At 38.7% G+C, this 9,538-nt stretch overlaps 1 protein-coding gene across 1 annotated transcript in view; it reads left to right on the top strand.

Annotated features, from left to right (window-relative positions):
* Nucleotides 1–9,538, top strand: part of LOC102036135 (histone H3-like) — a 24,370-nt gene that overhangs the window by 2,147 nt on the left and 12,685 nt on the right. The window lies entirely within an intron of this gene.

Raw genomic sequence — 9,538 nt, 5'->3', positions numbered from 1 at the left:
TTTTTTTTTTTTTTTTTTTTTTTGTGCCTTGTAGGGAAGTGTTCCGTGCCCCACATCTCTGACTTAATAATCACGTGGCTTTGTTGTGTTTATGGGACTGGCGAGCAATCAAAGAACTGATTCGTGTCTCTTACTGATGTACCCATGAAAAAAATCTTCATTATGTCTGTGCTTTTAAAGATGTTGTAAGTGTTGGATAATTTTCATGGTCCTATTCTTTATTGAAACGTAATAAAGCATTATTTTTGTAATTCTTTGTAATTCTTTCTTCACGATTTATTACTTTTTGAACACAAAAAGTGGTCTGGAGGTGTTATTTTGTGCTGGGTTGTCTGTTGGCTGCATGAGTCCGTTCTGCTGCAGTGACTCCTAAAAGGCTTCAAGCTTTGCCTGTACACACCTACTTTTACTTTTTCTGAGTTATTATTTAAATTTACTATGAATATATATTCGAGGTATTTTTATTTTGTTCTGTATTGTCAAATAAATGCTATCCCACACAGTGGCTATATACCATCTTTCTTGGCAGGAGTTATCCTCATGTTAATTTTGCCTGTGTGCAGTGCACAGGTTTGGGGGTTTTTTGCTGGTCAACTGTTTCTCAGTTTGTTTGATCCTCCCCCTCTTTTCCCTTTTTTCAATGGATGCCTCTTACTATACAATGCTTCTTGAATGTTAAAAGGTTTTGCTTGGTAATTTTGCACATTTTTACATTTCAGCCATCACTGTTTTGTTGGTTTTGTTTGTCCTTTTTCACCACCTTTTCTCAAAAGTTCTCTTTCTCAGGGGAGATGACAATGGGGTCTTTTCTCTCTCTGTGAGACCTTTTGTATGTGTTATTTAATACAGGTTATGCTGGGCCACCACCCTGATACGTATTTTCATTTGCAGGTACCAGGCAGTGTTTACATCTGTTTATACCTATTAATATAAAATTATTTGTTCTACAGGTATGGGAAACACATATTTATCTTTGCATATCAACATTGGTGATGCTTGTAGGGCAGATGAAACTCTTCCTGTTGGTGTAGAAGCAACCAAGAGCCTTGCAGGCACTTGCTCATTCCTCCACCAGTGGGACGGGGGAGAGAATCAAAAGGGTAAAAGAAAACTCATGGGCTGAGATGAAGACAGTTTAATAGGGAAAGCAAAATCTGCACTCACATAGAAGAAAACCAAACCAAAGAATTAACTGACCACTTCCCATGGGCAGGTGGGTGTCCAGCCATCTATGGGAGAGCAAGGCCTGATCACTGTAATGCTTATCTGGGAAGATAAATGCCATCACTTCAAATGCCTTGCCCTTCCTCCTTCCTCCCCCCAGCTTTATATTCTGAGCATCAAGTGATAAGGTCTGGAATATCCCTTTGGGCAGCTGGCATTACCTGTCCTGGCTGTGTCTTCTCAAAATCTCACAGGCATCCCCAACTTCCTTGCCTGTTGTGGCAGCATGGAAAGCACAAAAGGCCTTGGCTCTGTCTGAGCCCTGCTCAGCAACAACAGAAACATCACTATATTATCAACCTGGTGATCAGCACAAATGCTAAACATAGCCCCATACAAACCACTGTGAAGAAAATTAACTCCAACCCACCCAGCCAAAACCAACACATTCAGAATCCCTGTTTTTGCACAGTATTTATCATTACACTTACTCAAGGAAAAAAACCCAAATATTTATATGCAGTCTTTCCCCTGCTATCACTGCATTTATGGGTTACAACATAGATAGAACACAATAGAGAACTCAGTAAAACTTCTGCATGACTATAAAACATATTCTTCCCTGCCTATTACTGCTCTCAGTATTTGGTATCACATACCCTTTCCTTGGCAGTGCTGAGTATGGCTTTCTCTCTATTTTATCTATATTCAGATGACCTATTTTGGTCTCTTCAGGACTCCTGTAAGAATTACTTTTCCCTTGTCATGTGGCACATTTGATTTTTAATCAGTTTTTTTTTGGTACATCTTCTTTGTAGCTTTTCTTTAATTTCATTTCAAATGTATAGGTGCTGATATTCTTGCAAATTACTCAATTAAAGAATTTAATTTTATTTACGTGTTTTAATGAGCATAGTTATTCTGCCTTGCAGAATGCCCAGTTCACCTCCCTTGCCCGGTGTTAATTGGCATTTTGTCAAAAGTTGCAATCTCTTTTAGAATCCATTTCTTGATGCTTTTTAGTTCACTAGATCTCTTTGTGTGGTGCTTATTGTGCAGTTAATATTTATATTAACATTAATAAGCCTTTGCTTATTTTGGAGTCATATTTTCTTGATCTTGTCTGTATTAGACCATCTCAAATAGTCAACTTTTTATCATTATCCAGGGACCATAACTTTCTAAGCTTTCTTAAGAAAAACTCTGAAGAACTACAACAGGTCTCAGCGTAATTTGTTCCTAAGCAATACCTTAGCTTCAAAGGAATAAACCCCACAGATTATTGAGAGTAAATTTTTATTATGGCAAATTTTACATAGAATTCTTGTAGATATGACAGCAATATACAAGTACATATAATAGATTGATGCATTACAGTGTGCTTGGGTTATTTGAGGAAATATTCTATAATTCAATTCAGTTGTCCATGCAATGCTTACCCAAATTTATCTTTTCCACACCATGTAGATTAATTTTCTTGTTTTTATTTTAACATGCTATATTTGTGTGTTACTTTTCTAAACTTCTTGCCAGCATCTGTGGGTATAAAGTAAGTGTGTGAAGTATCGTAGTATTAGGACAATTCTGAAAATAGACAAAATAAAACCGAAAGGAGGAGCAAACAACCTGTTCACAGGAACTCAAACATTTCAATGTTATGAAAAAGAAAAAAGGAGTTCTAAGCAATCAGAATTCACTGAATTCTGAAATAACACTTCATTTCCTATATGACATCTTTTATTTTATGGCCAGTCTCATGTAAATGGCCAATGTTCATCCTTCACTCCTGATGGTTCATCTACACGTGTTATTTTTTCACTCAGAACCAACAGCTGAGTATATGCATTACAAATTTGCATCTATCTATCTATCTGTCTGTCTGTCTGTCTATCTATCATCTTTTCCTGTTAATCAGGACAATAGGATAAGACCATGGGCAAAATCTTTTCCAGATCAGGCAGCATTAGCTGGAACAGCCTGAGCTGTGTCCTGTGGTGTGGGCAGGCAGTCAGGGCACGCTGCAGTGCAGGACAGGTTGGGGATGGCAGGAATGACTGAGAAAGTGACTCCAGTTCTTTGCCCATTCTAGGAGTGCCAGCAATTCAGCACTTCTCTTCCCCTCTGCATCTGCTTTCAATCTCTCATCCTGACATTCATCCCAACACTCCTGCCCATCCCAAAAGACAACCATCCCCTTGAAGAGGCTGTTGAAACAATGTGATTTTCAATTTTGTTTTCTCTTTAATGATCTTCTTTTCTTTTCAGCAAAGTTGTTAGCTGAGCTGAAGGAGTTACTGATCTCTCAGTGGATCTGCCAGCACGTGTATTTTTACATCCTTAGGAGAATTAATATTAACTTAGAAGCTCTCTGTGGTATGTTTTTTTTAAATCAGCTAAAAGTATCCAGATGGAAATACTGGAAATCAGAGATACAGATTTGGTTTATCTCCTAAAGCAAAAGCTTATGATAGTGTTACTTTATTTAGCTGAAACATTTGTGAGGGAAAGGAATAATCTTTTTTTGCATCATCTTCCTAGGGAGGTGAGCATCCCAGAGCACTATCATATGAAATACACAAGCCCAGCTAAAAATAGTGATGGATTTTTGCTGAGAGTGATGATCAACATGACTAGATATTACAGAACTTGTCTAATTCCACTGAGAGGAAAAGAAAATATTTTTGAAAGTTGCAGCTCAAGCAAAATTGAGGCTTTGTGCACACTACTGACATGGAGACTCCAGACTGTCAATCTCTGCACAGCCCCTGTGGTTATCCTCACACAATATAGGAGAATCACACATTTCACACCTCAGTGTACACCTAAATTACTGCCAGACTCTCTGAAGTTCGGTCAGCTCTGTCCTAATTTTCCTTCTCATTCACCTGGGCTAATCTGATGAGCCTGGGTCAGGGACTGTGTTGTGGTATGTGTCTGTCTGTCTGTCTGTCTGTCTGTCTGCCCAGGGAAGAGCAGGATTTCCTCCTGGCTGTGCATCAGGCTACCACAGTTACCTGCAAGTGTGTGCCCAAGGCCAGAGCTGATACACCCAGAGCTGCACTCCTCCAGCAGCAGCATGGATCATGGCAGCTCCTGTCCCCCCACAGTGGAGTCCATCTCTGGCATGGATCATGGCAGCTCCTGTCCCCCACAGTGGAGTCCCCACAGAGCATTCAAAATCACATTTTAATAATATATGTGGGTTTTACCTATGGTGCTTACATATTGCAAGGCAATAACATTTTTCACTCTTGTTCATTTTTCTATGTAAGTATAGTAATTAAATATTGATCTTATTAACACTATCCACTGCTCATTCTATTCTGTATGAACTCCTTGTGGCTACAAGGTCCTTTGGCAATCTGCTGTCTACACACACACTGGGGATTAGAAACTAATGGGAACTTCACTGCCTGTAGATGTGGACTTGGACTTCTGGATCATAATGATTTGCTCAAATGGCAAATCCATCCGTCCTTTTTCTGAAGAACAAAATAAGTCTTTGTTTTCCTGATATGCAACAGGAAACTTGCCATGATCTGTATAGCATTAATATCATCAGCTCTCTAGGTGTTTTGGGTATCATTAAATAACAGTAGACTTCAGAATTTTCATTTATTTACTTTTTTCCAACTACAGTTTCCAATTTCACTGCCTATCCTCCTCTTGTGCCTGATTCCTAACTCACTCTTCAGAACTGTCTCACCACCATTTTCCACCTTTTCTGCACCTAATGAAAAAAAATCTTCCCACATTTGAAAACCATACATAAATTAAATGAATATGTTCAACACTCAGAAGCACTACAATGAAAATTACTTTAATGTCTAGATCACCAGAAAAGGAACAGAGAATAAAACAGGATTTTGTATCTTTGTATCTTTGTACCATTGTGTGAAATAGTGCCACCCAGCACAGTGTGCACATTTCTGGCCTCTAAATCAATAAACTATTGCAAGAGGCAAAGAAATTTCTGAGAAAAGTGATAACGCTGATTTAATGCTTAAAATGGCTTTTCTACTAAGCATACTAGGACACCTTCAGAACAATGACCACTGACTGAAGATGTTCTCTCTAATCCTTATTACCTAGGAGGTCACTGGTTAAATCTATCAAACTTAGTGAAGTCTAATCTAATCATAAAATTAGTTAAAACCAAAGGGTTACTGATATCAGAAATGCTGTCTAAATTTCATAGGCAGTTTTTAAAAGTGACTCGATCTTTACTCTATAGGCTTTTTTCAAACCAGAGAGTAGAGAGAAAGATGATGTGTAGAAAAAAGAAATCTGTGCTATCCCTCTCCTCAGAGGAATCAATTCTGGATTACACAGCTGCTTGCACAAACCCTAACACTGGTGGTAAATAGTTCATAAACTGATCCATTTAATTACATGTGTGTCCTTAGGATCAAGTTTGGTTTTTCTGTAAGGTAAAAAACCAAAAGCAAAAACAAATCCCCTCCCCAAAAAACAGCAGTCTCAAACAAAAAACTGATTCTACCCTTTCCTCCCTCCCAACCCTGGCCAAAACACAAAACCAAACCAACAAACAAAAAACTTACCCTCAAAAAAGCTCCTATTCAAGTGCTTAACTAATGCTTTTTTGCTTTTTCCCTGGGCTTCCAGGTTGCTAGCACCCTGGTTTGTGCTGGTACTCTCATGATTCTCTCAGAAAATACTTGCGAAGGCTGTAGAGGGACTCCACGACAGGAAAAACCTGTAGCTTCTACAGGAAGAGGACTTGCTTTCTATTTGAAAAGAGAGGTATCATTTGTATGCAGAGTGCAGAGGCCTGGAACAATCAACCTCTCCAAGATGTGATACGCAGAGGTGCCTCCTGGGGAGGAAAAAAGGTTTGTTTGCATCAGCCCCGTTACTATGGCAGGGTTGTTTCTGTACCTGCAGCCATAAATTGGCTCTTCTAGGACGGAATGGGCGAGGGGAGGGGAAGGATGCAATGATCCTGATGCTCCTGATAGAAGTATTTTATCATGCAGGATGGACCATTGCTCTCTCAGCTTTGAAGCCTGCAGAACCAAAATAATATTTTCTAACAGAGCAAGCTGGAACATCCCAACTGCTGCTTGAGTTGTTTTGGTTTTGTGGTGGTTTTTTTAGTGTCTCATTTTTTGTTGTTTTTTTGGTTGTTGGGTTATTTTCCCCCTTAGGCCAGGCAGCAGCCACGGCATAAATAAACGGCAGTCAAAAAACACAGAGTACAGGTTGACGAAAGGAGCACTAAAAGATTTCAAAACACGGGCTGGTTTTACCAGCAGGCAGGGCGGGATGCTCGTCACTCATCGCGGTGTCCTCCAGCGGATCCATCGTCACCGGCTGCGGATTAAGGAAAGCAAAAGGATTCGGGGGCGCGGAGGGGGCCGGGGGGGGGGGCGCGAGCCGAGCCGGGATACGGCCCCGGGGGAGCGCTCCGGAGCGATGGAGCCTCCGCTTCCCTGAGCTGTGCCACGGGAACGACAGCGGTGTCACAGAGGCAAAGGGAAAGGCACACAAGGGTCGGGCTCTCGGCAATCTGCTTTCCTGTTGGTATCAGATATATTATATCCGACACCTATACTTTATATATATATACATATACAGACTCAAAGCATTTCTGCGACCTGCAAACAGACGCAGTTTGCTGCCGCCGTGTTTCTACAGCTTTAGAAGCTGCAATTGGCTTCCACTTCCACACAAACGTCCTGAGCGTCAGCATCAATGCCTTCAAAATCGTCTGAACAGAGAAAAGCGAATTTCTTACAGGTTTATCAAAGTCTAAACTGATCTTGTTCTATGTATTTTAGAGAAATAATCAGTAACTTATTCTTTAAAAAGTACTTTTGGTGTCTAAGCAGATCTAGGTTTCGGAAAAGTAAATTAGTAATAGTATTATTCAAATTTTTTACATAGAATAAAACCAGACTTGTAAGATGTTCCAACTGTATTTTATTTTGGTTTGCTATTTAAGATTGCAGAAAGACACTAGAGAAACTAAAAATTTGAGTGAAGGAATTTGAGAGCAATTTAATAAAAGAATTGTAAAAGCTTAACTGTGATAGAAAAGTTCATTTAAGTTTTACAAGGAAGAGCCTGGAGCATCGTGGGGATAGCATTGTTATTAGGTAATTAATTAATTTCCATTCACATTTGGTCTAGGTAAACACTCTAGCTTGCCTACATTATCAATAAAATTTCTAGACTAAAGCAAATTCTCATGAAACAAACAAAAAAAATTAAAATCAGATCTTCCTCTACGACTCAGGTCACTGGACAAAAATCAAGCATAGACAGTCTTTTTATAAAACAAACTAAAAAACCCAAACAAAAGGCCTCAAAACCAAACCAAAAAACAAGACCAAATCAATGTGAATAAGATTTTTGGAAGGAAATGAATATCCAAGGACTTTTTCTGGCACTCTGTGGTTACTAAGACAAAGCCTGATAGTAAATGTTCTTTTATAACATCACTTTCTTAAAATTTGATTCTCAGAATCCTTCTGAATGTTTCTGCAACTGAGCATAGTTTCATTTTGGTTTGGGAGGTTTTTTTTGTTTGCTTCTTTTAATATTGTCTTGCACATTATCTCTCCCTGCTCTATGGGAAAACAAGAAGCTATTGGATAACTACAAATCAAGTAACATTTACTTGGGAGCAAGCAATCAGAGAGATTGCCCTACCTTGCTATGGTTAGTACTTTACAGCATAAGGATATATTTTGTGTGGACCTAAAGTTCAAAAGTAAATTAGGGTCATATGATATTAAATGTTTATTTCATGATCAAAAGCATCTGTGATGCACTGTTCTTAAATCTAAAGCCTTCCTCCTTTTTAAGATTTTAGGTTGGCTGGATAGATGAAATTATATTTGGGAAGGGAAGCTCCACATCTTCAATGAAATAAAATACTGTGCTTTCAAAAAAACCCACCACTTTCAACCCCCATTTGTCCCATATTCAAAGAGGTCATCTAATACATTTCTCTCTTCTATTTCAATATATAAAAACCTTTTATATATTGAAATAGCCTTTCATTTAACTGTGGTTTGCAGACAGAAAATGTGTGCATTTATTACAAGCAGTTACCCAAGTTAGAAGAACATATTGCCTTTCTCCATTAGTTGTGAATGACTGGCCAGGAGAAACTCAGATATGCAGGAATTGTATGAAAACATTCCAGGCATAATTTAGCTGAAGAAAAAGAGGAGTTAGCATACAGAACTCATCAAATCTTCTGTACTAACAAAAATATACTTAAACCCATCATGAAAATCCTGTTGGTGGCATAGAGAATGACACAATATTTTAAAATCTCTGTACAAGGAAAGCCAGGTCATTACATGAGCTGTCTCAAGGAGGAAACATGGCTAGAAAATTATGAACTTAATGGATTACAATACTGAGCTTAACGAGTGTCTAGTGAGGAACATGATAGAAAAAACAAAACAAACACTTCACACTAGAATACAACCTACCTGTGTCTTGCTTGAAAACTGTTAAACTATATGTTTTTCAAATGATTTTTAAAACATCAGCAGGGCTGGGGGTGGGAAGTAAGAAATAAACCCAACAAAACCAAAACATGCAACTTCCAAGAGAAGCAGAACATAAATACTGAAGTGCCTGAGAAGGAAATATGAACATTGCTCTTGAAAAGAAATGCTCCCTCTTCACACCCTGTGTTCAAGGGCAAAAATGAAACCCAGGAGGCCTCTCCCTCAGGATTTTCAAATGGCCCAATCAGAACCTTTTACAAATCAATTCCCTTCTCTCGGCCCACATATTCTCTTCCTTCTCTACTAAATATACACTAATGGAAACTTATTTTGCCAAATATGCAAAATAGAGCAAAATTGCAATTATGAAACAAACAAACAAAAAAAAACTGAAGTGTTTTAAACCTAATGCTAGCCTAATTTTACCCTCAAATTTCAAAATGGTTACCAATAGAGTCCTGCAGTTACTGCTGTGTCAAAGTCCAGCTCTGAATGGTAGATGATTAATATCTAATGCAATTTTCTTTCAGCAGAACAGAGATGATTAAAAAAAGGACGGGGAAAAAAAGTCCTCTGCCTATTCTGGGAGAAAAAGAAAAGCCAAAATAACAAACATGGAAAAAACCCACAAAAAACCCCCAAAACCAAAACAATAACAACAAAAAAACCCACCAAGCAAAGGAAAAGAACACAACCTCTGAAAATTGTTTAAGAATCATATACCGCTTAGAAACAGACCCACGATTCTTATCTTGTTTCCAAGCGAGATTTCAGCCGGGCACTCCCATGTTATCTCCCTCTGCCTGAAAAACATTTTCCATTAACACAACGCCCCAGTGACTCACTCCTCCGCCTCCTGAGGCACAACGCCGGGATAAAAAAAA

This window comes from Geospiza fortis, unplaced genomic scaffold (assembly GCF_000277835.1).
Source record: "Geospiza fortis unplaced genomic scaffold, GeoFor_1.0 scaffold186, whole genome shotgun sequence".
NCBI lineage: Eukaryota > Metazoa > Chordata > Aves > Passeriformes > Thraupidae > Geospiza > Geospiza fortis.
This window is presented reverse-complemented; position numbering and strand designations above follow the sequence as displayed.